Source organism: Sabethes cyaneus, chromosome 1, assembly GCF_943734655.1.
Source record: "Sabethes cyaneus chromosome 1, idSabCyanKW18_F2, whole genome shotgun sequence".
Classification (NCBI taxonomy): Eukaryota; Metazoa; Arthropoda; class Insecta; order Diptera; family Culicidae; genus Sabethes; species Sabethes cyaneus.
This window is the reverse complement of record NC_071353.1, coordinates 24,225,652-24,252,926: the sequence shown is the minus strand read 5'-3', so window position 1 is coordinate 24,252,926 and position 27,275 is coordinate 24,225,652. Positions and strand designations below refer to the sequence as shown.

At 40.9% G+C, this 27,275-nt stretch overlaps 1 protein-coding gene across 4 annotated transcripts in view; it reads left to right on the top strand.

The window, feature by feature from the left end:
• Positions 1–27,275, top strand: part of LOC128740575 (tubulin polyglutamylase TTLL5) — a 55,561-nt gene that overhangs the window by 20,459 nt on the left and 7,827 nt on the right. Inside the window, exons 1-2 of one of the 4 annotated variants that reach the window (XM_053836147.1) lie at positions 3,170–3,250; positions 4,747–4,833. The gene's annotated coding sequence lies outside the window, so the exon portion shown is untranslated. Of the gene's footprint in view, positions 1–3,169; positions 3,251–4,356; positions 4,454–4,746; positions 4,840–27,275 lie in introns of those variants that run through there. The other 3 variants (XM_053836155.1, XM_053836140.1, XM_053836136.1) reach the window with 3 other exon arrangements.

Here is a 27,275-nt window from a genome sequence, read left to right as displayed (position 1 = left end):
CCTAGCCGAGATTCGAACATACGACGACTGGTTTGTTAGGCCAGCATCGTACCTCGAAACTAACCGGACGAACAGATAAGTAAGTAAATGAATGGCTCAATTCGTATCTTAGCGATAGAATACTTTGTGGGACCATGTAAATTTTAACCGTTTGGTAAGTTTACTGAAGTACCTCAGGGAAGCAACTTGGGACCTCTATTGTTCATAACTTTTTTCAACGACGTTGTGTTTTTACTAAGAGATCTGACGGTTAAAATCTAAATTTTCAAATATCCGAGTTTATCGGTTAGTTAGGGTTGCCAAGTCTCAAAATTACAAAAACCGGCCGCTCGGTCCTGCCTTCAAAAAATGCGGGGGGGGGAGGGCGGGGGTGTCGCAGCATATTGTTAGAGGATTTGCCTGGAATGTGTAATGTGCGTTATTGACATTATTTGGGTAGTCGCCGGAATCGAAACCACAACGAACATTAAATGGATTATTGAAGATAGCATAGCTATAGTTTCAGAGTGACAACTAGTTGCTTCTGGTGCTGGTGGACAATTTAATTACCGTCAGAAGCAAAGTATTGTCACTGCAAAACTGGCTATCTTCATCGATCCACTACTCAGAATTGCTAATAAATTTATCAGAAAATTTAACAAATCCGGCAAAAAGTACCAATCCGGCTTCATATGTCAGAAAACCGGCCTTTTTGCAGGATTGACCGGCCACCGGCTTTGCAGGTGAAAAACCGGTCGGGCCGGCCAAAAACCGGCCACTTGGCAACCCTACGGTTAGTAGCTGAATATCGGAAGCATATCTAGCGAAATAAAATGACCGCACTTGATAAATTTCCTTTGCGAAAAATTCGTGGCTGTCTCATTGAGAGCTGGTAGCCAGTGATTCCATGTGTTTCACTAGATTGTTTTATCTCCCGAATTGAATGAACATTTTCGACAGTTTTGTATTTGTTGATGGTAAAATGGCTTAATGAAACACTGGACGAAAATTCGGGGGCTTAGTTACTGCATTTACATTCTAAAATATCAGGCAAAATAATATCGCCGACACAAGTTATTATCCTTCGATTAGTGTTCGGTTCGGTTTAAATCCAACTCGAATAACCCCAACAATGGATTGTTTATGACCTGTTTTTTAAATGGCTATGGAAACGCAAACCTTAATAAGAACACCACTGCTGAACGTTAAAGATCAATATAACCTGTGGCTTTTCTCGCTAGCTAGCAAGCTTTCTGCTCAATGTCGTGCAAGGCAGTGGTACAACCTCAATCATTCTATATTTTCTATTATACTTGAACCTGCAGACAATTCTATTTCGTTTTATGGCACAATCTTACGATACTGTGGATCACATCGGCACGGCAAGTAGCAAGTAGCGTTTATCGCCAGGTAGAATGAAAGGATTTTCCACCGAAGGCCAACCGTTGCGTTTCCCATGACAGTTTACCGGGGAGGAGGCGTCGTATGGCAACACTTGCATATATATTCAACAACCTTCTCGTAATTTACTACTGCTGACTTTTTGTTATCAACCGAATGCCAAACAGACTCTGGAAGGGTCGAATGACCTACACGAACCGATTTAGATAAATATTGTGCTTTAACTTTACGTATGCATATTTTCCTTCATATGTTCCTATCTTCCTTCATATATTCAATCACTTACAGTCATCAACAACATGTACCCAACTGTGGTTTTTGCTTGGTTTACTCGAACTGAAAGGCAAAAGGGATACTAGATGTACCTACATTATTGTCACAATATACCGATTCGGAGTATTGCGTTGTAGCTTGCACGCATTTAGTGGGTCATTGGCCCATAAAAGTGGGGAAACCCCCGAAAATGTGCTCTGATTTATGACAACCTTTTCTGTTGCCGGTAATGATATTCCCGAACAGAATTTCGGCTACAGCACGTAAAGCTGTCCGAGAACATGGTTTTTCCGAAACGTTTCGATTGATTTGGTTCAAGCAATCAGATTTGGTTTACTACCTGCCTACACCTTTTGGGCGGTGCTGCTGTTTACCTCTATTTGTATAACACTTAATCGTCCGGTCAGTATAGGTACCGGTGTTTAGAAAGCATTTTTTCCAACCTTCACCTGCGACTTATCGTGTTCCGTTCGGCTGTTAGAAAACTATACTTACACCTTATGTATACATCGCCACCAGTCCGTTTCTGCTGGTTGAGTCTATTATAACATGGAAGAGGCTGCTGACAATGAAGACTGCGCCCGACTAAAATAGCCAGAGAGTGCTAAGTTACAGAAGGCTCCTCCGATTTGGTGTTCGTTGACAAGTTCACACTGTCCGGTCCTGAGAAGTGCTTTTCAGTCTGCGCGGAAAAACGGTCTAAAAACAGATGTGTCATGCACCGGGGCAATATCCGGCCAACATCCGTTTAGAGAGTTTCCACCGCGTCAAACACACAGCATGTTTGACGCAGTTCGGAACTTAGGATGGCATTTTTGTTCATTACTTGATGGTTTTCTTTCGTGCGAAGAAGTTATTTACAATGTCAAGATCATTCATCGGAAGCGATAGTTTTCACTCCTGGTTAGGACATAGCCTCTTGATAGGGGTTGTTTTTGTTTGCTATATCAACATTGTTAATCGTAAATAATTGTTATAGTAATGGTTTTAGAATGGATTTCAATAAAACAGAATCTAGTAATTAATTCTACATTTATTTACAGATGGAAATCCACACACAATTTTGAAAATATCCACTGTCAGCCCAGGTAGTGAAAATCTTCAATAATGAAATAACTTCATTGAACTGAAAGAAATGTTTCAGTAACTGAATAAATTACATTCAACTACATTACTATTATCGCATCTCAAATCGCTACGGACTTCCGTGACATTACACATACGGCTGTGCAAGTGCGGACTTCTGATCTGATCATCAGCACATGTCTCACATAGTTGCTTGTTACACAAGGGAATAACGTCTGCATTCACTGCTGGAAAATAATACTTCAGGCAGAGACTACGAAGCTCATCCACGATTGCCCCAGACCGCAGTGTGGACGCGCTTTGGGTGGTATGCTTAGGAGGGCATTCATTATCCAATTTGAACTTCACACCGCCATCAATCAAACAAAGCCCAGCAAAGGATTTCAAGTAAAGCCATACGTCTAGCTGTAATTTATAGATTCGACCTGCAGTTAACGAAGAGTGGTACCTACTATCTGATGTGCGACTACCGACACTAAACATCGGTCGGGTTTAAACGCATTGATTCTGGGTGAGTTTGATTTGACGCCAAAATTGTGTCACGCCTTTGCGAGTGCTGCAGCACGTTCATTACTGCCAGTATGCTTCGATTTCGACGACAGGAATTCACGAAACAATCGCATGAAGCGCAATAAATTATTGTGTTTACTGGGTTTGAATCGAATTTACTGCTGAATTTTTATGGCTAGAGGAAATGCACACGCTCACATAGTCAATCACAGAGACGAGAAGGTGCTAAACCAGTCAATGCAATGTGCTGCAATGGAACGGTGCGGTTGCAACCCTCGATCGTAAACTTTGGTACGGATTTGGTTTTTCCACTCCAGTTCGTAAAGTACTGCTGCGGGGGAAAGCTATTAGTTGCATTTTAAGAAGCACCTTCCGGTTGGTTGCACTGGGATTGGGTGAGGTAGAATAAAAAGCTGTGCAGCTTTAGGACAGGTACAGCCCGAATGCAGTTAATTTGCTTACATTTGATCGAAATTATGATAATAGACATAACTCCAATCGGAGGCACTGCGTGGCATATCCACTGTCGAACTGTTCACTCATTCGTCATGCTAGCGCACAATGGGAATTTGGGTACCACTATCGACACCAAAAGGACTACTCTTTTTTTTAGAAACATTTTCATGTTAGTCGGGATTGTGCCAGTTTTACCTTCGTTATCCCACTGTTGTTAGTTTATTGTGATAGCTGCTCCTGGGGCCGATAAATCGTTTGCAAAATCGATCATTGCAATTCCTGGTGTTGCTGTGAACTTAATTTTTTCCACTTCCGCTACTCACTTTCACGCGAAACTTTCGTTTCGATACTGTCAGAAATGATGTAGGGGCTGCAGCTGCTGCTTATGTTTTTATTCTGAACTCATCGGGTAGAGGTTTCTTGTTGGCAATTCGGTGCAGTCTTTTGTGAGTGCCTGGACGGGTTGGCTGGAAATCTAATTTGCTTTGGAGTGAACTGTCCACAGCGCTATCCGTAAGTGGAGTGTGATAGAAGAACGGCAAAGAATGACGTCGAATTATTGTAGGAATCATACAGTTTGAAAGCTGTCTAATTGATGTGCCGTTTGAGTGAAGTAATTTGACATCCATTAAGCGGGGGTGATGTTGATAACCGTAACAAATCAATCGTCGAATATAATACGTTAGAGCAGGATCGGATATATGAAGGATGGAGCATGATTTGTTAAATTTTAATTGAAGTAATTTTGGTATGAATGGTTTGGTAAAGAATAATTTTATTACACATCTGCAGAGAATATTAATGATTTCTTTTGCGTTGTATTTGTGTATTGCTAGTGCTCGGTAACGGTTTTTGCACATATTTCACCAGTGACGTACTCTTTTCAATCATTGCGACCAATTTTAGTAGGTAGCCTACGTGGTCGGCAACTTGTGCTGTATCATCATTGGCGATTGGCGCATAAATTAGCGTTTCTAATTCATTCATTCCATTCGTCATCTAATTGTGCGTTCCCCGCTTTCTTTTCACGACTCGTTACAGGCAATCGATAAATCATAATTAACACGACGACAATGGCCTATGGTGCTCGGACTGCTTGGACTTCTTGAATTCCGAACAGTAACTAAGGTACGGGTAAGTTTTATTGATTCTATTAGTCTTTAGGTCAAGAGCGAGTTGTTTGTATTTAGCTGTCACCTCTTCGGTCAGTGGTGCTATAGTCAACGGTCAACTATAGTGTTAGAAATTGTATTGCAGTCTGAATCGATGATTATATGAATGGAAAGCTGTGTAAATATTTATGAATATATACGTATGCATTTCGAATAAAATTTATCTGATATTGATAAATATATTGCATTCGAATACGACCATGATCAGGAGTTGAAAATAAATTATTCTAATAACGTTGTCAACCGTTAAATGGATTAATGGAATATTTGTAGGAAATCAAATATCATAAAGTGGTCAGCGAGAGATCCACAGAATAAACAAAAGCTTATGGAACGAAAAAAGGTTATCCAACATCAGTTCAAAACGCAGATGGGACTGTGTGTCGACAAACCGCGGTCGGGAAGTAGACGAACTTCAAATGATGGTAACACTGCTCGCCGTTTTTCTGTGAACGGCAATCTTCTGCAAAAATTACCGGTATAAACCCAGATGTAATTTATCGATGCAGAACAATGTTGGAAGCAATTGCATTAGGTAATAAAATATATCTACAATCCAAATATCAACAAATTCGACTTACCGATTATTTTATCATAAGGCTACGTAATTGTGATCGGTTTGAGAAATACGGAATTGAAACAGCTTACAAGCTAGTCCAAATGTACCCGTGGTACTACCTTCCCGTGTCAGTTCACTAGATACTGAGGCATGGGGCAAAAGTGATTGCTTCATTTCTTGTTCCGATTTGTCAGCTTTCCGAAGAAGCTTAGGAAAGTCGAAGCAATTCCGAACTCATCATACAAGAAAAACCTCCAGAATGAACTTTCTGCACCGTCTCTTAGAAACTTCTGATTCGCTAATTTCTGGAATGAGAGAACTACTACGCGCTGCGAATTAAGACTCAGCTTAATTTGGGATCATTTTCTTTTTTGGCCTTTTCCGCCTTCCTAAGGGGCTTAGAAACCACCCAGTTGGCTTCGAGGTATGACGCTGGCCTAACAAGCCAGTCGTCGTAAGTTCGAATCTGGACTGAGAGAGGCTGTTAAAGCCAATAGGATCGTAGTAACCGGCCCTGCAATTGTCCTGCACTCTAACAGCTTTTAGCTTTATTTTTAGCTTTTTCCAGCCTTTTTAAGGGGTTTAGAGCAATTCTGAGCTTAATTTGGGATCATTTTTTCTTGGCGTTTTCTCGGCCTTTAAAAGGGGTTTAAATTGAGACTAACATTAACTCGCGTCAACAACGTGATAAGCCGTTGCAGTAAGTAGTACGCGCCTGTACAGCTGCGTCGTCCCGGTTAGAAAATGAGAAACTTCCTGTTCGGTGATTGACATCTATAGACGAGGATGAGGTACAATTTGTGTCTAAAAATAACTTAGTTTCACCGGTGTCGCACGCGTATTCTCGTACGATGGCAAATTGAGCGGATCACGCCATGAGATATGTTGAAGATCATAACGGATGAATTTTTTAGCATGAGCATGATATGGGAACCAAACCACAGAATTATTTTCGAGGATTGATCGCACAAGTGAACACTTCTATGAATTGCCATCGAAATCTCGGCAAAAAGTATACGATACAACATTTAAAAAGCGAATATGTTACGGTTTCGACTGTTTACCATATCCTAATATGCCCAACAACTATTCGCAAGCAAGATAGTAGAAATCCAGCCAAAATTATGGCGCAGAAGGACATCGTTCTCTCTCTCGTGTCTTCAACAACAATCCCTCTGGTTTGGCTATCAATTAAGATGTGCACCAGACGAATGTTTGAAGAAAATTTTGATCCCGTTTCTACAAAAACATCATGCAGCTGGACAATACGTGTTTTGGCCGGATAGAGCAACATCGCATTGCGCCAAAAAAACACAATCGTTCCTGAATATCCATTCGATCCCATTTCTACCCAAAAACCATGACCCGATAAATGTGTCTCAGTGCGCCCTATGGAAGATTTCTTCGGGATTTTGAGTTCCTTAATGCACAAAAATAACTGGAGAGCCACGAATTGCAAACAATTGATTGGTAGAATCAAGAGATGCATTCGCAAAGTTGACATGGCGACCGTACAACGCTCCTGTTCCGACATCGAACGAAAGCTTCGTCGAACAGCCGATTACGAACCATTGTCAAATGTATGTCACAAAAGACGATCATTAAGACTGTAGCAGTGGCCTTTTAACCCAATGCCCTTCTGGCAAACAAAAAAAAATTGTCAAATGTACACTAATTTTTTTCAACAATGGACAATGTATTTTTAATTTCAGTATATCAGATTTTCTTCATGTATCTTTGTCTTTTTTTGACATTTTTTTTTTATTTATGTGTCCATGTTCGCCGGTCCGGCAGAACAAAGGGATGAAATCAGAGATCTCCACTGCTGACGGTTACCCGCCATGGCTTTTACCTGTCGCCAGGACAGGTTCTCGTCTACAGCCCGGATATCGTTGGCTAAGCTTCGTCGCCATGAGCCTCTGGGTCTGCCTCTTCTACGCTGTCCTTGTGGATTCCAGTCGAGTGCTGCTCTGCAAACCTCGTTCGCTCCTTTCCTCAAGGTGTGTCCGATCCACTTCCACCTACGTTCACGAATTTCTGTGGCAATCGGCCGTTGATGACACCGACGATGGAGTTCCTCATTGGATATCCAATTATCAGGCCACCAGGCACGAATAATGTATCGCAGGCACCGGTTAATGAATACCTGCAGTTTTTGCGTTTTCTCCGCTGAGACGCACCACGTTTCGCAGGCATACAGCAGTACGGATTTAACGTTTGAATTAAAGATTCGAGTTTTCGTACGTAGAGTGATCTGGTTTGAGCGCCAAATGTTTCGCAGACCTGCAAAGGCACCCCTGGCCTTCCTGATCCGTGTGGCTATATCAGTCTTGGTACCACCATCGGGCGTTGTTTGGCTACCAAGATATTGAAAGGCGTCTACCTGCTCAACTTGTTGCCCGGCTACTGTGAAGTTGTAGACTAATCTCAAGTTTTTAGTCTTGACCTTGAAATGTGGTCATACATATATATTAATATTTTTTGAAACTGTGAAGTTGGTGGCATTGTCAGTGTTCACTACCATAGACTTAGTTTTCGCTACATTGACTGTGAGACCTGCTGCTTGGGAGCTCTCGGAGAGGTCATCTAACTTGCTCTGCATGTCGTTTCGACGTTGTGCGAACAAGACAATGTCGTCGGCTAGGTCGAGGTCATTTAGCTGCTCCATCGTTAGAGGATTCCAAGGCAATCCTCGATTTGGTCTACTGTCAATTGCTCCAACTAATATCTCATCCATAACGATGAGAAACAGAAGCGGTGATAAAATGCAGCCCTGTCTCACGCCAGCAGTAACCCTTATGGGGTCGGACAAGACGCCGTCGTGCAAAACCTTGCACGAGAACGCCTCGTACTGAGCCTCGATGAGATGGACTAGCTTATCTGGAACTCCTCTACGCCTAAGTGCGCCCCAGATGTTTTCGTGATTGAGTCGGTCGAACGCCTTTTCGAAGTCAACGGACACCAGCAGAAGAGAGTCCTGGAATTCGTTGATCTGCTCCAATATAATGCGGAGCGTTGTGATATGGTCTACACATGATCGGCCAGCACGGAATCCAGCTTGCTGCCGCCGGAGAGTAGCGTCGATCTTCTCCTAGATCCGGTTGAGGATTACCATACAGAGTACTTTGTGAGTAATACAGAGCAACGTGATGCCACGCCAGTTACCGCCAGTAGTTCTTTTTTTGACAGCTTGAGAAAAAAATTCCAAAATTTTAGTTGTCATCCGTTAGTTTTTACCTATTCACTTTTAGCTATATCGTTTTAAAGTTAAGCAGTATAACTTTTTTTAACGATATCAGAAGAAACCGATACCGATTTTTACTTTTTTGGGCGTTTTTGCAAACAGCGCATTTTTTTACGAAACTGTTTCACCTTGTTATTTGCATTACAATTATTATCATATTTATATTACGTTTGAAATTAGAATTGTAGGATCCCTTGCTTAGCAGCATAAAATATTCAATGCAATGTTGCGTTCAATTTCAAACCGGCGATATACCGCGCTTACTGTGCAACCACACAAATAAACAATTGATTAGATACCAATCCGGCGTAACTCATTCCCTTATTTGGTTCCCCATTCAGCAGGTCTACTTGTGTATAAAATAAACAACAACAAACACAACCAACGAATGCACGAACGAGCTTTTTTTTCCTAATCCGAATTGTATTGGTAGACTGAGTGCGAAACAGCATAAAGGCAATGATGTTGCAGCGACAGTCACAGCATAATATGCTACATGCAATGCACTTTTCCAACAGTCTGGTTTGTGCAGTCCGCGCTGCAACGACGGTCGGTACTTTGTTCAATCGGATCCATTCATCCGCGTCGAGTCGAATCGTACCATTTCTAGCTGTATATCTATAGTCTACACATAGGCGCGCTATAGACCTAGATTGGATACGCGTCGTAGATGAATGGTGGCACCGTTTCACACCCAATTGTAGTTACCATAGATCCCGTTGTTTGTAGGCGCGAATATCCTGTGAGTAGTTCTTCAATGAGTAAAATATCCTCTACCGTGTCTAACTTGACCCCAAAAAGCGTGTCATTGTTTCGGCAGTTGTACGGCGTGTTATCGTCGTCGTGATGGTGAGAGTGCACCGTTGGGTTTTAGTCCTTTTATTGCTAGTCTCGCAAGTGCAGCCGAATTCGAAACCGCTCAATGGCAACCGGCCAATGAATCTCCCCTGGAAGGCTGGTGTGACCTACTGGAAGAATAAGATTGTGCCTTCGAACGGTCAGCCCGACTATATATCGTAATAGAAGCGTGATGAAGTGCAGTTATATATGGAAAGGACTACAACCTGGGGAGCTCTGATAAACTAGTCACAGTGCCAAAACGAAAAATGCTACTAATTGAACGATCGGTGGCACCATATTTGGGCACGGTGGTGGTTACTGGCGAGGCCATCCGGTTGGTCGATCCGGTCGACCGTCGTAGCAATAGCAACGACAGTGAGAATAACATTAACAACAGTATCAGCAGTAACAACAACAACAACAACAGCAACATGAATAACTTTCAGCGATTTAGTCTGTACAAGTAATAATTAGCAGTGTTTGACTGTTTAATGAAAACTATTATTCATGCATGTTCACTCCATACTAGCACAGTTGCATACATAGTTTAATGCTATAAAAGCAAACTCAGTCGTGTTTTTTCACATTTTGCATTAAAACATCAATTGATTAACGTTAATTTTCCTGTTTTTTGTGTTTGGGTTGACGATTGGGATTAGTTGATACCTGTACTGTTGATGGACAGATACGATTCGGTGGAATATACCTTGTAGATTCGTGAAGCCCCTCGTTCCGCTAGGATCAATAAGGCTCATTCGTTTGGGGCCAAAAAGTTTTCCATTTGCAGTTGTCTATCCGGCGCGCCGTTTGCCTCACGCAAACGAAGGTCATTTTTTCGCCTTGAGAGTTGCAAAAACACAATTTATGTTCAGTGCCTTCATAGTGGTCATACTCGCTAGGTATGCTCAGGAGTGTCATAATAGTTAGATGTTGGTAGTACGAACAGCCGTTGCGTAGCGTTTTGGACCTTTTGCGAACGAATGGATTTTATCGTTTACTACTGCAGGCATGCGAGCCAATTTTGGTTGCAAATAGATTGTTTTTGGTGTTTCACTGAATGTATTCTATTTCAATGTATTCGGCGGCTTGATGTTTGGTCATGCTGAAAAAGATCCTATAATAGGTTCTTTTATTTGGATTACCGCCAAAGTAGATGCTTGCTAATTGTTAAGCCTAAGTGTGGCTGTTATGTTAGCAGAAGTCTTGTACGATGCAATCGAATTTAAGCTTCGGAACGAGCTACACAGCGCACGGTGGGATGGATATTAAAATTGGTAAATCTTTTTATTTATGACTAGCTGACCCGACAAACTTCGTATTGCCATAAATTAACCTGTGTTGTACATAAATCATGAATCTCGGATGATCTTTGTCACTTCTCGAGTTTTGCAAGCCCCCCAGTGGGCGGCGCTTCCGACGGCGGGTCACCGGCAACATTCGCGACCGGCTCGTCCTGAATGATCTAGTGTTACTATAGATAGTTTTTGTGGTCTTGTTATTGATTAATGTTTTATGGAAGAGTCTCGAATTTCTCGAGTTGGATTAGTTTTTGAGTTTCGCAAAAATTTCTGTTTTATTTGTATGAGAATCCATATCCCCCTACCACAGGGGTGAGAGGTCTCTAACTATCATAAAATAAATTCAAGACTCAAAAATCTCCTACATGCTAAATTTGGTTCCATTTGCTTGATTAGTACTCAAATTATAAGGAAATTTGTATTTCATTTGTATGGGAGCCCACCCTCTTAAAAGGGAAAGGGGTCGTAATACACCACAGAAAAAAAATTCTGCCATCTAAAACTCTCACATGCCAAATTTGGTTCCATTTGCTTGATTAGTTCTAAAGTTATGAGCAAATTTGTATTTCGTTTGAATGGGAGCCCCCCCCCCCCTCCTAAAAAGGTAAGAAGTCCTAATTCATCATGGGAAAAATGGTTGCCTCCAAAAACACCCACATGCCAAATATGGTTCCATTTGCTTGATTAGTTCTCGAATTATGAGGAAATTTGTATTTCATTTGTGTAGAAGCCCCCCCTCTTGAAGTGTGGAAGGATCCTAATTCACCGTAGAAAATATTTTTGCCTCCAAAAACCTCCACATGCCGAATTTGGTTCTATTTGCTTGATTAGTTCTCGAGTTATGGGGAAATTTGTATTTCATTTGTATTGGAGCCCCCCCCCCTCCTAATGTGGGAAGAGGTCCTAATTCATCACAGAAAAAATTCTTGCCTTCAAAAACACCTACACGCCAAATTTGGTTCCATTTGCTGGATTAGTTCTCGAGTTATGAGGAAATTTGTATTTCGTTTGTATAGTACCCCCCCTCCTAAAGTGGGGAGGGATCCCAATTCATCATTGAAAAAAAAATTGTCTCCAAAAACACACATATGCCAAATTTGGTTCAATTCGCTTGATTAGTTCTCGAGTTATGAGGAAATTTGTATTTCATTTGTACAGGAGCCCCTCCTCTTAAAGTGGGGAGGGGTCCTAATTCACCATAGAAAATTTTCTTGCTCTCGAAAACCTTCACATGCCAAATTTGGTTCCATTTGCTTGATTAGTTCTCGAGTTATGAGGAAATTGGTATTTCATTTGTACAGGAGCCCCCCCTCTTAAAGTGAGGAGGGGTCCTAATTCAACATAGAAAATTTTCTTGCCCTCGAAAACTTTCACATGCCAAATTTGGTTCCATTTGCTTGATTAGTTCTCGAGTTATGAGGAAATTTGTATGGAAACCCCCCCTCTTAAAGGGGAGAGGAGTTATAATTCCCCTTATAAAGAGGGGAGGGGTCTCAAATTACCCTAGAATAAATTCTTGTCACCGAAAACACCCACATGCCAAATTTGGTTCTATTTGCTTGATTAGTTCTCGAGTTATGCAGAAATTTGTGTTTCATTTGTATGGGAGCCCCCCCTCTTAGTGGGGGGAGGGGTCTCTAACCATCACTAAAACCTTTCCTGGCCCCGAAAACCTCTACATGCAAATTTTCACGCCGATTGGTTCAGTAGTTTTTGATTCTATAAGGAACACAGGACAGACAGACAGACAGACAGACAGACAGACAGACAGAAATCCTTCTTTATAGGTATAGATTATTTTGTGCTACAGACAATTTTCAATTTGTCAATGTCATTTGTCAAGGATCTTTCGACTCTGAAAAATTTATCATAAATATAATACAAATGCCTTACTATCAATAATCCTTTCTATGTATTATGATGACCGAAGTTATTAAATAGTCAAAATGCATTGAAAGCATTTTCGAAATAATTACCTGATATGTGTAGTGATACCTGATATTTAACTTAGGGATTCTCACTACGAGAGAATTCCTTTATTTTAACTTTGCGATTCGAGTCATGTAAAGAAAGTAATGAAACATAGGTATTTTATAGCATCTCTAGGTCGGAACAAGACGTGAAGTGGGAAGAGCAGAAAATTGGATAAGAGGAGGGTCATTAAAGCAGAACTTACTTGGCTCGCAGTTCGTTCCTTTTTACCATATTAGGAGATTCGCGGGTTGAGCAAAGTTATAATAAGAGCCATTTATAACCGGATTCGAATCCAATTTTTGCCCAGGCTCTTCTGATTCGCCAATATTGCGTAAACCTTGAACCACAAAGGACTGGTAAAAAAATCTTTTAATTTTTTAAGCGTGCGACACTCCACCACAACTGGCAGAACTAAATTATTTTTAGACACATATTCTCCCATAATTCTATAGTAATTTGCTTTAGGAACATTTGATCGTGAAAAACTATTTTTTTTTCAAAATCTGACAATAATGAAAAAGCGTCATTGCAAGGGGATTGTTCAATCCATTCTGTATAGTCTGTGGAATGTGGAGTCGAAATCAACAATTATACCGAATTAGGTGGATTGGAGATTGTAGATTACAACGTGTACTAAATCGGAGAAAGTGATCCCTATATAACCTTTAAAATAAAATTAAGAAAAACCCCAAGAAAGAATATTTTAAATCCTTCTTTAAATTCATTGTTAAGGCCAATACTAACATCCTGTGAAAGGAAATCTGAAGCGCATGAAAGCAATGTTGCAAATCGAGCGAGAAGCCAACGTTGTCTACTCTCACGTGAGTGAGTATGAGATAACATTCAACGCTTACGCCCCACAGGCAAGAGTAAAACAAACAGCCACCCTTGCTGTGTGCAGACATTCTGCTACCTGCACACTCGCGCACGCACATCCTCACATCGTCTTCCTGCATGGCTTATTCGCAAGTCAAATAACTCCTGAGCAATCGTTTTAAGACAACCATTGGAAAGCTGAAAAAAAATTCTATGAACTACATTAATATTAAGATTACGTTTCCTGATCGTTGGCCAGTTAGCTTCGAGGTACGATGCTGCTCGTCGTATGTTTGAATCTCAGCTGAGTTGTGCAGCAAAAGTCAGCAGCTGGGTTGTGCAGCTGGAGTCACCAGGATCGCTGCACTAGCCCCGTAATTGTTTTGTACTATAATAACCGGCTGCGAAACCTGTCGATAAAGAAGGGTCAAGTCTTAAACACGTTAATAACCCAAGACTTTTTTTCTGATCGTTGAACGTTCCCCGAACACTTTACTAACGTTTGTCACAGTCTATTTGGCAACTTGAAGAAATTTTGCCAAATCCACGTGGATTTTGATTATGGCTGAGCAAAATTTTGATTCGCTGTTCCTCTTGCTTCTGCGCCATTTTGGTAACTGATATTTTAAATGCCATTTTGCTAACGGAAGTTGTTTAAATGCATGATTAAAAGAAATACGCCAAGTTCCAAAATATTTCCGTTCTTAAAAGTACAGTAAATAAAAAAATTTTGTTTTATATTCCGGTGCCCTAAAATCTATATTATTCTGCATCACAATAAGGTGCGTGCATCCCTGGACCGAGTTGAGTGATAACGACATATAAAATCGAAATCGGATTTTTACCAAAGGAATCGTACTTTGGAAGGTTATTAAAAGCTTTTTAGGTTTTTTTCTTATTTCCTTCTAGCAGCAGAGAGCCGGGGTAGCTATTGCCATATTACGAATTCCTCTTCACTGCACTCGGCCCTGAGCTACTCGTCGCCAATTCGTTGAGTGTCTCGACACACGCAAGTCGGCTTCAACTTGGTCGAGCCGTTGCGTCCCTCTGTTCCTGATGCTGGAGGGGTTCTTGAATAGAACGGATCTCACAGCACAGTCGACCGGCATCCTTGCGATGTGACCGGCCCATCGTAGTCTTACAACTTTCGCTAAGTCTACGAATCTCTCCAATTAGTGCCTGCAGCTCGTGGTTCATTCGCCTACGTCACTTGCTGCTGTCCGTTTGTACTGCGCCAACAATACCTGCAACATCTTTCGTTCAAATACGGCCAGTGCACGTAAATCTTCCGTAAGCAAAGTTACTGTCTCAAGTCCGTAGAGGAAAAACCGTTCTGATTTGCGTTTTTAGCGAGGCGTTTGTTCCTTGATCGAAGCATCTTGCAGAGGGAAATGTAAGCTTGAGTGCGTTGTTGAATTTCCTTACTCGTATTATTGTCGGTTATAACCAGAGATCTCAAATATGCGAACTAATCAGCTACTTCCAGTTCATCACCGTCAATTGTCATTGCCCGTGTTAGACGAACGTTATTTTCTCTGGAGCCTTTTTCTACCCCTATTTGGTTATCGATACATTAATTTGTTACCCAATACTTCTAGCCTCTATTTTTGGTATGGCGTAGTATGCCGCCGTCGTCCCAAGGTTTCTAGTAATGATCACACCTTTAGTAGCGATGTAGAATAACATCGATACAGGACAGTCTATCCCAGTGGTGCCCAGGCGCAGGCATGGTGTGTACCAAATCAGAGCAACCCATAAATCCCGTGGACCGCAATGACCTCTTGTCATTCCTACGTTTTACAAAATGTCAAGTATGCGACAGCAAAAGACACTTTTTAGGAACCACCAAAAGATTTAAACCGGAAAGCATTCAGATCTACAACATGCGCGAGGCATTACGACTAAACTGAGTGCTGTGTTATCAGAACATTTACTCAGAAGCCCACTATCCCTCAGATCAGTCCGCGCGCCGCACGTATCATCTAGAAGGGCCGCAGTTTGGCCATCATTGGTCTATCCCCTTGCCGCAACCTTATGTGCGATGCGAAGGAACCCGAGGGTGCCCCCGAAACACGTACGTAGCACATCACTCACACCAGGGTAGCTTTGCTCAACGCCGTCAGGTTGTCCGGAAAACCGTCCTCGTTCCATTATCTGCCATAGCTGTCCGTGCTCGACTGTATCATACGCTGCCTTGGGATCCACGAAACTATGATACATCGTATCATAGTCATGGGAACATCGTATTTCCGGCATTTCTGGCTGATTTATCGGAGAGTTTAAAATTGATTTGTAGTCGCACGGGCCCCCATAAAGCCTGTCTGGTACTGCCCTACGAATTCGCTTGCTATTGAGGATAGACTACGCAACAAAATCTGGGAAAGGACCTTGTAGGTGGTGCTAACCAGCGTAATGCCGCGGTAGTTACAGCAATCTAGACGATCGTTGTAGATGGGACAAACTACATCTTCCATCTACTCCTTCGGTAGTTTCTTCTCCTCCCAAATCCTTGAAATTATCCAGTGAAGTGCCGTTGCTAGCGGTTCTTGGGAATTTTTGTAGAATCGTGCCGGGAGTCGGTCCTTTCTGGCGTCTCTATAACTCTCAGCTGACCGATTTCTTGCCGGATCTCTTCGAGATCGAAACCCAGCACGCTATTATCATTGGTAGGTACTTTTAGGTTACTTTCCATTGCTTAAGGGCAAAAAAACCTACAAAAGCCTGAACAAATACAATACAATACATTGCGCCTCCTACTGTTATGTCGCCGTTGAGTTGCTCATCAAAAAACTGGTTCCACCGGTCGACCACCTCGTGCTTGTTTGTGACCAAATTCCCTCGTCGTCTCTACACATATCAGACTTCGCCCTACTAACACAGTTGTTACAAAGTAGTTTTAGCAACCGATATACGACCAATTCTGGTCATAAATAAGTTTATGCGACTAAATGTGCTGAAATTGTGCTACTTGGGCGGTGAGTATCTATTATGAGGTTGGTTCACCTTCTCGAAGAACTTTCGCGTCTCATTAGCCTGGAATAGTTGTTCTATTCCGTTTTTTTCCGGGGTCGTGGACAATTCAGTCCACGCTCGTTGGCCAAATTCTACCTCATGCCAATGCTTACTCGAGGACTCTTCACTTAGCACCAGGATTGCGGTCTAATTCACGGCCGAACGTTTTCTGCTCTATCTGTCTTCGATGTACGTTGGTCAGGTGGCTTTGTGGATATCTTCGCAGGGAAAGAAAGTGCTTCTGACCACCAGGCAGGCAATGGGGCCCGATCGCCGGTCTTAACATTACTTACCTGCCGATACATATCCCTCATGATGGTCTTGATGTCCCAGGGTGTGCGACTGTCGTACGTTACCTCCAGCTGAGCATAGAACGCTTCCCTGTCGTCGTCGAGTCTATCTTCGTTCACGTTTATGGTGGTCTAGTTGAAGAAACGGCCTTTTATCCTCAACACATACACGTCCTCTCGTTGATCGCTACGGTTTGTTCGGTTTGTTTTACCTTCATCGTATTGTGCCTTCAAAAATTTAAATTGAATTGAATGTTAAATCGCAAATAGTTTGAACACAGACTAACAGATGTAACACTAGATCCTCCTTCGCTATTTTTTTTAGCAAAATTCGTAGTTTGGGTGTTTGTTTTGACATTCAATTTTCTACACAAGCGTTGTCCTTCTACCTTCATTACAGTTTGATTGGAAATTGTATGGAAGCAAAATATTGTACATACACATTTCAACATACTTTTATGCGGTGCAATAGAAACCAATTAGGTAATCTAAACTGTCTGATCACATGCAACACTGTTTTCCTAATGGTAGCCGGCTTGGCGTTCAAAGCGCTGTTTTCTGTCGGTTTTCCGGGGCACACAAACTCCTACTCCACCCACCCGGACCGTGGCCCTGTTCGCTACTACGAGTCGGATGTAGAGTGGCAGCGGAGAACCGCCGAAGATGTAAATTTTCTACTAGATGTTGTTTACCTGTACTGGTACTGAGGCACCAAGTGTAGCGTTCTTATTCTTGTAGATGTCATTAACCTCAGAACATTGCTCCACATTATTTACATTTCACTGTTGAATCGTTCTGCGGTTGCTTAGTCGAGGATTTGTTGGTGGGTTGTTGGGTCAACGACGGAGAGGAGCTCAACGTGGTGGTCCCCCGTAATAAAGTGTGAAGTACGGTCGTGCAAAATGTCTACTAGTGATGGGCAAAGTGAGTTAAAACGTAGCCGAATAAAGTGAATAAAATGTTTGCGGCGTTTAGAAAATTTTGGATACCGTTTGAGCTTACTCAAAGATAAATTAAGCTGTGTCAACATTCAACATCATTTTTAGTTATACGGCAATGTTCTTGATTCTGATATATTTAAGTACTTTATGCTTGCCAATTTAAAATGTGAAACTTTCCGGTATAAATCTTCATTTGCTCAGTGACAGCGAAATGTAATGTTTTCATCTCTATCAAGTCATTCCTATAAATATGTTGTTTCCCATGTCTCTGTCGATTGATACCATAAATAACCCCCGGGGGCAGCACGCCAAGCGTTACTATAGTACTAGTACTGTGTTATGGTTACTGTGTCGGGCAGACCGATGTTTTCCACCAGCACTGGAGTGCAATCGTATCTACTCTATAGAAAATAAACTTTGTACATCGATTGTGCCGTTTTACAATTTCCATGCAACAAATGTCGACATTTGAATTGGTGTAATTGGATTTGGAACAGACGCGGTTAATTGATTATGCCAGTTAACAATGTTTATTGTATCCTATCTAGTTTATTTAGCCAGTCATTTTAAATTTTGATGCCATCGTCATGATAATGTTTTACAATCAGAATGTGCTAGAATGGTTTTTCAAGTTACATAAATATTATGATGTCATGCAATAAGTGAATGAAGATGAATTTTCTTTTTTTCATAACAGGAATTTTCTCCAGAATATATCAGACAATACATTTTATAATTAAAAAAATCTCCGAGCCCGTAACTGTTTGCTTTGCTACCCTAAACTTTCACTACTTTCGCTAACCGGAACGCGACTGCACTGTTTCAGGGTTCGCCGGAAACATACATACGATATGCCAGTGGAAATAACAGACACACAAACTGTCACCGTCCGTCCGGGCCGGCATGGTTCGAATTGAAATCATCCTCCTCCACCACCACCACAACCACCACCGACCGCCCCGGCGAAGGAGCAGAATGGAGGAACAAACCGAAACGCCAACCCCGGACGGGAGCTGCCCAGACATGCAACCTGTACCGGCGTTGGCCACAACCCCTTTGCAATGGCAGAACTTTACCTAGTTCGAGCGACATTCGGTCGGAAGAATAGGAACGTAACATAAACAACTAATCGAATAAACGAAAATAGGGCGTTATGTTTCCTTTTGCCATTGATGGTTCCTTACCATACGTGAATCGTGATTGTGTGATGGCAGTACATACCATGCATTCCACTCAGGCGGCAATCGTTGGAGGGTCGCGTTATGGAAATTTGGAGGTTATGATAATAAGTTTCTCCCAAGCTAGGGATGTCCCGGTTCAGAGCGAGTTTATTATGCCCTGCTTCTATTAACCAGAAATGGTTGATGTTACATGACAGTACTTTCTTAACATCTCTATGTCTGACATCCACAAACTCTTACTATCAGTCAGAACAAAAGCAAGCAACGAAATTTACTTCATTGTAGTAAAAATCTATACAAACTTCCGATTTCTTGATTTGTCTGTCATGTTACAAACAATCGCTCTGTCCTGGAAACTTACACCTACCGCCGGGTAGGTACCTGTTTCGAAGGAAAGACAGTCAGCAAAAACCACAACTATGATACACGTTTTACATCCATTGGTTCTCGCATTGCTTTCCAATCTGATGGAGTGGAATGTTCACTTGACTCATCCCTCATGCAAGAGTACGAAACGGTTGTTGTTAACATATTATGGCACAAACTTTCTTCCCGGATTGTTGGTCTTTAGTTTCTTTCTGAACGCGGCCAGAACGAGCCACGGTAGCTCTTTGGGCTTAGAAAATAAGACGTTTCCCACTGTGTGGCTGTGTTCATAGTTAGCTGACGTTAGTAAATGGTAGGAATTTTGCTTATCTGTGGCAGCGAACGGGAACGGTAACGACTGTGACAGCAGTGATAATACAGCATGGTGAAAGTTCACACCGGACTGAGCGTAACTAATATGTTGCGAATCCGTGAACAGCTGGCACGGGAAATTTGCGATCCGAACTCGTGCCTCAGCCAGAATATTATCATCAAGGAAATGGTCCTACAGCAGAAGCAGCAAATGTGCGTTCGGTTAAACGGTTATGGAACATTAGATAAATTAACTTGTGTGATTTTTACTATTGTTACAATGAACTCATGAGGAAACAGTAGAAAATTTATCAACCTAATCAAGCTAATGAATTGTAGCATTTGTTTATTGCAACGAAGATTTCGCGAGAAAATGGTCAATGATTTGAGTTTGTGTTTTGGTGAGCGGATGCCTAAAGACTGAGAGAATAGCTCAAGTTTTAGGATTATCTTCAATACGTGATAGAATTATTCTTCTCGCGTTTTTGGGTGTTCTAAAAAGGGTTTTCCAGCAAATTTTGAAATAGTCATCTACCATGTTATATTTGAGAATGGCATTGATCTTTGATCCAGTCAGGAATCCTCGTTCTAAAAAAGTGCGCTTTGTAAAAGATTTCATGCACAATATTGAATAATCGTCCGCCATTTTGAACTTTAAAATGGCGTCAAAATTCAAGATAAACAAATTCGTTGACCCCTTCGAATATGTCTCCATCAAAAACAGAGCTTGGAACAATTATTTAAGCATTGCCATGAGGGAGAATTTGACCAAGTATCGACGGGCGTAGAATAAGTTGACTGCGATCCTGCGAGAAGGACTGAAATCGTGAAGAGTTAGAACGACTATTCCGGGCTAATGAGACACGGAAGATCTACGAGAAGGTGAACTAACCTCGAAAAGGACACACACCGAAGCTTGATATGTGTAGGGCCGAGGAGAGAAACCTGGTCACAAACGAGCACGAGGTGGTCGCCAGGTGGAGGCAGTTCTTCGATGAGCATCTCAACGGCGATAAAACAGTAGGAGACGCAACGGAAGTTAATCTAGAAGTGTCTACAAACGATAACAGTGTGCCGGCTCCCGATCTCAAAGAGATCTAGCGAGAAATCGGTCAGCTGAAAAATAATAGAGCCGCCGGAAAGAACCGACTCCCAGAACTCTACAAAAATGGCCAAGAACCGCTAACAACAGTACTTTACTGGATAATTTCAAGGATTTGGGAGGATAAATTACCGGAGGAGGGACCCGTGCTACTACGGATCAAAGTTTTACTCTCCGGCAAATCCTTAAGAAAAGTTGGAAATACAACATTCCCACGCATCATATTTTTATGAAATTCAGGGCAGCATACGATACAGTAGAGTGCGACCAGCTATGGCAGATATTACACGAGTCTGGTTTTCCGGATAAACTGACGCGAGTGATGTATTACAAAGCTGGCGATGTACAAAACACTAATCAGACCAGTAGTCCTCTACGAGCTTGAGACATTAAGCCGTATGAATAAAAGAGTTACAGCAAATGCTCTCATACGATTTAAACGGGAAGAGTAAAGCAAACTGTTTTATTCATACGGCCTATTAACTTTGCTTACGAACGACATATGTGCACTCGCCGTATTTGAACGAAAGGTATTGCGGACATTTTTTGGCGGAGAACAAACGGATAGCGGAGAGTGGCACAGGCGTATGAACCACGAGTTGCAGGTACTACTTGGAGAGATTCCCATCGTACACGTGGCGAACGTTGAAAGGCTATGGTGGGCGGGTCACGTCGCAAGGATGCCGGGCGAGTGTGCAGTGAAATCCATTATCTTCCAGAACTCCACCGGCACCAGGAATAGAGGGGCCCAATGTACTAGAAGGCTCGACCAGGCGACTTGCGTGTATCGATACGCTCAACGAATTGGCGACGAGTACAGCGAAGAGGAATTCTTGTTACAGCAAGAGCCACCCCGGTTGGCTATGCTGGTAGAAAAAGAAAAGTCAGATTCAGTCAACAGCGACCCCGACTTATGAAACAAGATGTAGGATTGCTTAGGGTCATTGTGTCTCAGCTGATTATACAAAAAACTAAGCCGTTTTCCCTTATGTTCATGTTCCTCCCTTTCCGCCTGATGCAAGTGAAACAAACCCCTTTTTTTTCTTATCGGGGCTCTCCCTCCCTTTGTCAGGGTCCTTTTATCAATTTTTCTATATACATACTCAAGTCTTTTTTTACACGGTTTATATATTACTCAATTACTGAAAAATGGTGCAACTCGGCTCTAGATATATCTAAAAGCAGTGGACCAGATGGAATTCTGTGTTAAAAACTTGTATGGAAGGCTTCTTATTTCCATTGCATAATTTATTCAGTGTGTCTTTAGCAACAGGTTCATTTCCAAAACTATGGAAGATATCGCACATCATACCAATTCATAAAAAAGGTTCCAAATTACTGGTTGAAAATTACAGAGGAATTGCCATTCTCTTGGCCATACCGAAAATGTTCGAATCCATGGTTTATGAGTATAAGATTTTATAAGAAGTTTATAAGATTGAACCTAAAATATCAATTTTCCAACACGGATTCCTTAAAGGACGCTCAACGGTAACTAATTTGGCAAAATTTGTTTCGAGAACTGCGCAATGGATGATGGATGGGTGGCAAGTAGATTCAATCAGTGCTGTTAATATTCATCAGCATAACGTCCAAACTTCTGGATTATCAGTCTACCTTGCATTGAAAATCTGCTTGCTTTGATCAAACGTACATAATAACTATATACAGCAAGCATGAACTTCATGCACGAGAATAGGGGGACTGGGGGTATAATGCTCACGTTAAGAAGAATATCATATTATTCATCAATGCGGAATGCATTTCCAGAAACTAGACTATAAACCATAAAGTAGAACAGTTTTTTACCTAACGTGCTCGTCCTGAAGCATAAAAATCAATAAAACACGTTTAAATCGTGAAATTATATAAGGCATTTGAAAATTTGTTTTCAGATTCGTTAGGGGTAAAATGCGCATAGGTGTGTACAAAACGAACCACAACAAAGGGTCAAAATACACCACAACAAATTGGCAAAATGCGCTGTCTGTTTTATTTTAATGCAAACCCGGCACGCCTCAGAACAGCGTGAGGACCTACCTACTTGTTAAAACTGTTATTCCGGATCGCGGTTTTGCAATCGCCAGGTCCATCTTCGCTGGAGCGATCGATGCTAACATATCACACAAGGGTTTTTCTTGGTACCTTGTCGGCAACGCGTCTTTCACTGTTTTTCACTACCGCCGCAAGTGGTAGGCTCCGGCCAGGACCGACGGTGGGTTTTTCTTATGTAGCTTCGCGACATCTTAACCGGATTTTTCGGAGCGAATCAGACTTAAAACAACACTTTGCCTTTTGCTTTTACCAACGTTTTGACATTTGCCTAAAAGCGTATGGGCTACTAGATCGATTAACGTTTGGTTGCACTGCAAGTAAATTCATGCTTCTCACGGCGCATTTTGCCCCGCTAGAACTTGTTTAAAAAAAATCATTTAAATCACATAAATAATAATTCAATTAAGCAATTTTACATTGGCTGCTGGATACCGAGACCATTGTTCAAAACAAGAGCCATTTACAGATACGTAATATTGCTTATTGGTGGCGTAATATCTTACGAAAAAAGTTGCGAAAATTGTAAGAAATAAGCCTGCAAATAATTTTTTTGTTTTTTCATAGGATTTATGTAATTTCGAAAGCTTATATGCTCAACACAAGTTTGTAATGTAAAATAGAAGCGATTGGCACCTTAATTACAGTTTAAAAGTGAGTAATTCGTGAAATATTACAGCGGCGCATTTTGCCCCGACTGGGCATTTTACCACCAGTTACCCTATATAATATCAGCGCCCTGTGATATTGTAACAAACTGATATTCACGTTTGAGCAGTGAAAATCAATAAAAAAAAATTATGTTGTTATTTAGCATCTATTGCGTTCAGCTGTTGGACATAAGATTTTTCTTTTCATTTACTGCATTTAAAAATCTTTTTTTCCTGAAGTGAATATCACCTTGTGGATTTGAAAATCACTTTCTCCTGTTTTATTTTCACGCTATATTGAACTTGTATACTACGATGAAAATCGCTGTGGAGTTGTACATACGAAACTCAGAGGCATAAAAAACAATGTATGCTGAGAAAAAAGATTTTCTGTTTTGTTTGAAATTCGGTGATAATTAAAGGCCCTGGATTCAATTTACACAGATATGTCTAAGGCTTTTGACGAAATAAGTATTGATGCGATCGCAACATTGCTGCCAAAGTATGGAATAAACGGTATAAATCTGAGGTGGATAAGCGACTATTTAAAGATGGGATCGCAATATGTCAAGATTGACAAGAGCAAGTCAGCTCCATTCCCAGTCTGGTCTGGTGTCCCTCAGGGGAGTCATCTTGGGCCATTGCTTTTCGTCACTGTCATGAATGAGCTCCCGGAACTTCTCCCTGGAGTTTACATCTTAATTTATGCTGACGATGTGAAGGTTTTTCTCCCGGTGAAATCTGTTAAGGACTGTCGAATTCTTCAGGATAGTGTATAACATTTCATCGGATTTTGCAAAATGTTCGGCCTAAAAGTTATTACGAAGAAGTGTAATCTGGTGTCCTATACCCGAAAAACAAATAAATTACTATTTGATTATTCCATGGAAGATGAAATAATACCAATAAGAGACCATGTATGCGATCTTGAAGTAGAAATGGACAGCGAGCTTAACTTCATCCGGCATACTGAAAGGGTTGTTGCATAAGCAAATTCTTTATTTGGCATGATCAAATACCTCAGTGGAGAATTAAAGGATCCGCATACTATCATTTTATTGTACAATGCCTTGGTACGAAGTGGTGTTGAGTACGCAAGTGTAATATGGCAATCATTCTACGAAGTGCACAAAAAGCGAATTGAGCGTATCCAAAAGAAATTTATTCGCTATGCCCTGAGGAATTTAGGATGGACCGGAGAGATGCCCAACTATAAATCGTTATGCTTATTAATTGGATCGGAAAGCTTGGAGAGCAGAAGGCGTACAACAGATGCTCTGTTCTTAAAGGACGTACTCGCCGGCAGGTATAATTCGCCATATTTATTAAGCCAAGTGACTATGAATGATGGAGCTGAGAAAATTGTGTACGGAAAATTGGTCTTAAACCTCATACTTCATGAAATTTAGTAAGTTTTTAATAACTCTCCACCAGCACCTCGTTGGTGGTATATCACTCTGTGGTCTGTCTTTCGTAATAACAGGATATAATAGTCGATAAATTGCCTATCTTCTCGGCGGTAGAAGCAAAAAAAGAGAAATCATACATAAAATAAATGGTTCGACTGTAGGAACGAAATTAGATGTGAGACTATCTATTGTAAAGGGTGGGATGATAATAGTTTAATTGCTAAAGCACTCGGGCGCCAACAGAGAAAGTGTGGGTTAGAGTCCGCTTACCAATTGAACTAACCAATATATTTTTGGCCTCATATCGAAATTCTCCCAGTGTCATCCAGTCTACCATTCTTTCTTACCAAACTCTCCTCCACTTTGAATGAAAATGGAACAATAAGGTGCCAAAATAGCATGAAACAATTGCGCTACTTCAGAAAAAGCAGCAAACAGTTTTCCAAACGATCCCGATAGCAATGAAAAGGTCGTTTTTCAAGCCAAACCAGATATTTTGTAGCGAACTTATGAAACCAACCGAACGACTCGATGTGCAACAAGTTCATCGGATTCTCGCGATGCGCGATTAATGCCTGATCCTCTTGCCTAGGGGCCATTCTGCATACACTCTTTCAAAATGAAGGGTATTCTGGTGGGTATTGTGCACAATTAAAGGAAATGCGTCAAGTTTAAGTCCAAATTTAGATCGTAACCAGGCTTCATTTCCGGTTTTTTGCTCAGTAAATACTCATTTGATTACAGCGTCTCTACGAAACAGAATTTGCAAAAGTAGTGTACAGGGCAATTATAGAGTTAGTAATTACCTACAATATTGTTGAAGAAAGCATAGTTTTATCTTTTGTATTTACGGCGCTATGGGATTGCTACCCGGTAGGTAGCAAAAAGAGCGCTCATTTGACTTCCAACGGGGTAGCAGCTCCATAGTAAATACAAAAGATAAAACTAAGCTTTCTTTAATAATATTGTAGGTAATTACTAACTCTACAATTGTCCTTTACACTACTTTTGCAAATTCTGTTTCGTTGAGGCGCTGTTGTCAAATGACCATCTGCTGAGCAAAAAACCGAAAATGAAGCCTGATCGTAACGCCTTTTATGCAGCCAAATGGAGGTCCGTATCGAGCTTCGAATGTTTGTTGGAGACTCAAAAAGAAATACAGTAATACCTCGATAAAAGCAACTTTCTTCTGGTTTTTGTTACGTTATACCGAAGTAAAGTTATATCGAAGCAAAAACGTAATTTATTCCTATTCGAAGGAAATTGATTGCAAATGGAAGGGGAACCTTTCAAACCGTTAACTTTCAAATTGTATGATGATTGGTCTTGTAGTTTGAAAGATACATTAAAAAATGCAAAGAAGCGAAGTGTGTGTAAACATTTTGTTAAATGAAAATCGAAAATCTAAATAACGAAATTGTACCATAACTTACAAAATTAAAAAAATAGAAATGATTTTGTCAGAGTAACAATGGCAGGTCATATCACAATGAAAGTTAATTAAGTTGTTTTTATTAATTTTAAAAAAATACGTTATATCAAGGTAAAAGTTATGTTATATCGAGTTACGTTATATTGAAGTTGCTTTGAATCAAGGTTTCTTTATATTGCTGTATTACTGTATTCTTATTTAAATATGCGATTTATCACAGAAAGATCTCCAACAGGCATTTGAGTCAGCAAAAGAAAAAAGACTGACTACAGGAAGCAGGTCAGGTGTCAGTGATGTGCAATTTTCACATCAGGAATTCGAGAACCAAACGCTGCTTGATTATGACACATTCGTTTACAGCCAGAATCTCGTGCCAATTTCTGTGACAGAATGGTGTTTATTCGATGTTTCGGATGATAAAAACTATGCGTCCGATACGTAATTCGAAAATTGAAACTATCTATCAAATGAAATTATTGTTCCGACTGAATTGACAGGCATATCCGGTTGCATTGCACAAGTGACGAGTCTAGCTTACAGCTATCAAATATCATGTGAATATTACTTAATCATATTCAGAATTATATGGCAAATACTTGTTCTATATCCCAAGCAGTCACGCAAAATCTGTAAGGTGCAATAAATCTATAGATTCGAAATATTGGGCTTTATTCGCACAGGAACCTCACCTGACCCCACGAACCTTATTCTCACAGTCATCTCACCTTTCAGAATTGCAAATTGTGCTCTCCCCTAATAAAATTTAACAATAATATGTAAAATAGGTCCAATTTCCAATGATTTTATACATTTTTTTGCTGAATTATTTTCTTTTGTTTATAAATTTCTGTTTGTAGACAATTTCAATAGTTGTAGTAATTTTTTCTTTCATTGTTAAACAGCGAGTGATCATTCGTAGA